General features: G+C 43.3%; 1 pseudogene; it reads left to right on the top strand.

Moving 5' to 3' along the window:
• Nucleotides 1-287: 287 nt before the first annotated feature.
• On the top strand, nt 288-2,844 carry LOC137257582 (zinc finger MYM-type protein 2-like; annotated as a pseudogene).

Raw genomic sequence — 2,844 nt, forward strand, 5'->3', positions numbered from 1 at the left:
TGTATGGCATTATGTATAGGAGAATGTCCGAAACCTCGCTATTATTTTCGCACGTGAAGCTTGTTCGAGGCCGTTAGGCCGAGACAAGTTTCACGTGCGAAAATAATAGCGAGGTTCACGAGCCAAACTAATGGAGGACTGTTCTAGCTGTACATGGCCATGACCAAAAGTGTCGTTAAAACACGCAAATAAACGTGCTCAACTATGGGAGGGCGGTGGTTATATATTCACGTACATCATGACACGTACATCAGTGAACATCGTGGGACTCGGTAGGATTATGCAGTATGAGTGATTCCGACATCGACGTGTTTGTTACACAACACAGTTTCACAGACACTTTTGAGGTTGACGTTAATTCAGATTTTGAGATGTTATTAAATTCTGATTGTGATTATAATGCACTTCCAAACTTTGATGCGGGAAAATGTGAACTGGTTGATCTTGAAGCTTTTTCTTCTGGTTCTGATACTGATTTGTACAAAGCAAGCCAAGAAATTGAATCCAACCTTTTTAATATGTTGCCCTGTAACCCTCCCCCGCAAGTGACGTGAAAAGAACCCCCGACACCTGAAACTCCAGAACATAGCGTAGATTTTAATTCAGCAAGGTTTGGCCAGCCAGCATCAGATTTTGACATTAAGAAATTGTGCGACTCAGCATATTCATCGAATACTGAAAGCAAGAGTAAGTGGGCACTTCGTTTGTATCAAGTGTGGGTGAGAGAACGGCGTAAGAGGGGTAGGAGAGAGGATATGGATTTAAACCCTGGCATTATGCCACTGGCTCAGAAGGAATGTGAACTAAATAAAACTTGATGTTTTTCATAGCTGAGGTCAGAAATCAGAAGGGCGAGGAATATCGTGGAAATACGCTTTACGAAATTGTCTCTTCTCTGCAGTATTACATCAGAAGAAATGGACGCATTTAAACCTTTTCGAGTCTTACTCCTTTCAGGGATTAAGGTCTTTGTTAGATGCAAGAATGAAGTCGCTGGCTGGACACGGAATTGGAATAGAGAAAAGACAGGCTGAAGTGATCAGTGTAGATAAGGAGGACGTGTTGTACGTGGGAGAAGGAGATCTTAGGGGAGCACAGTCCGCAACAGCTATTAGATACAGTGATGTACCTCATTGGCCTCAATTGTGCTCCTAGAGAAGGCGATGAGCATAGGTATCTCAGAACGGGTCCAAACTCACAGTTCGAAATAACAGTAGGTGTAGATGGGTCAAAACGTCTCAGATACATGGAGGATGTATCGAAAACCAAAAGAGGTGGCTTAAAACATCGAAAGTGTCAAAGAAAATGTGTCTACGTCTCCCAGAATTTAGTGCGTCCAGACAGATGCCTTGTCCAGCTTTATGAAAAATACGTGTCACTCAGGTGAGTTATCAATGGATTTGGCAGGAAAATATGCTTCCTGATATATCTTCATAGTTTGTACAGACGTCGGAGTCTTATGAGCTACGCGCAGAATTAGTTTCATCTGCTCTACCTTTTACAAACCAAATGGGTTTAGTCATTGCCGTATACAGCGCATGCTTCTCGTAAAACTCTTTCTGCTCCAGTCCATCTTATCCTTGTTTGCTAGTAAGAAGCGACTAACGGGTCGAGTGTTCAGGTTCGCTGACTTGTTTGACACACATAATCGTATATTAATTCCAATTGCTCATGTTACTGATCACTTGTTTGTCCAGACTCGATTATTCACAGACCGCCGCCATGACGCTACAATATTGTTGAGTGCGACGTAAAAGTAGACTCACTCACTAACGCATAATTAAAATGAGATGCTTAAATCTATGCAAGGGACAGTATCATTAATCACTTTAACTATACTATGTTTCACTCTTTGGAGACCCGTGAAGGTCCCGGGGTAGAATAGGCCTTCAGAAACCCATGCTTGCGATAAAGGGCGACTCAGCTTGTCGTAAGAGACCAACGGGATCGGATGGTCCGGCTCGCTGACTTGGTTGGCACATGTCATCGGTTCCCAATTGCGCAGATCGATACTCATGTTGTTGATCACTGGATTGTCTGGTCCAGACTCGATTATTTACAGACCGCCGCCATATAGCTGGAATATTGCTGAGTGCGGCGTAAAACTAAACTCCCTCCCTTCACACTTTGGAAACGTGTGTTTATGGTAATTACATTTGAAAATTGATCCTATTTTAAGACCTAAAGACGGAAAGTGCACCGCATTTTACTTGAGGCCTCTGAAATTTATTCGAAGAGATGCGTGGTATGCAGATATTCCGGTTGGGTTGCACCCTTTGAGAGGCACTGTCGGACGACTGTGTAAAATGGCAGGATTTGGTGGATTTTATTCAAATCATTCACTGAGGGCGACTACAGTAACACGTCTCTATGATTCTGGCCTAGACGAGCAGCTGATAGCTGAGAGGACAGGACACAAATCTCTGGCAATCTGAAGCTACAAGGCATGGCTTGCTGATACATTTGAATGTTGTTTGTATTGTTTGCTTTTCCGAAATATAAAGAATGAAAATCGTTCAGTGTGCGCATAAGAAAAATCTCAAGGGAACTATTTCCATAACCTATAATTCATTCCTTTATTGTAGAGGACCTCAGCAGAGATGGAAGCCCGCGTAGATGGTGTCATTCAGAGGAAGTCCAGTAAAAGTACATGCGCGGCTCTATCGACAGTCAGCAAGCCTACTGAGACAGACACGGCACCGTCACCAACAGCTGCACCAGTTTTGACCACCACCAACAAGAGTGATGACGGCACTGCTTCGGAAAAGGAACGTGATTTGAAACTTGTTCTGAGGGACGGTGTTGTCTTGTCGCTGACATTCTGAGTTGAGAATAAACGTTATA

This window comes from Haliotis asinina, chromosome 12 (genome assembly GCF_037392515.1).
Source record: "Haliotis asinina isolate JCU_RB_2024 chromosome 12, JCU_Hal_asi_v2, whole genome shotgun sequence".
Taxonomy (NCBI): domain Eukaryota; kingdom Metazoa; phylum Mollusca; class Gastropoda; order Lepetellida; family Haliotidae; genus Haliotis; species Haliotis asinina.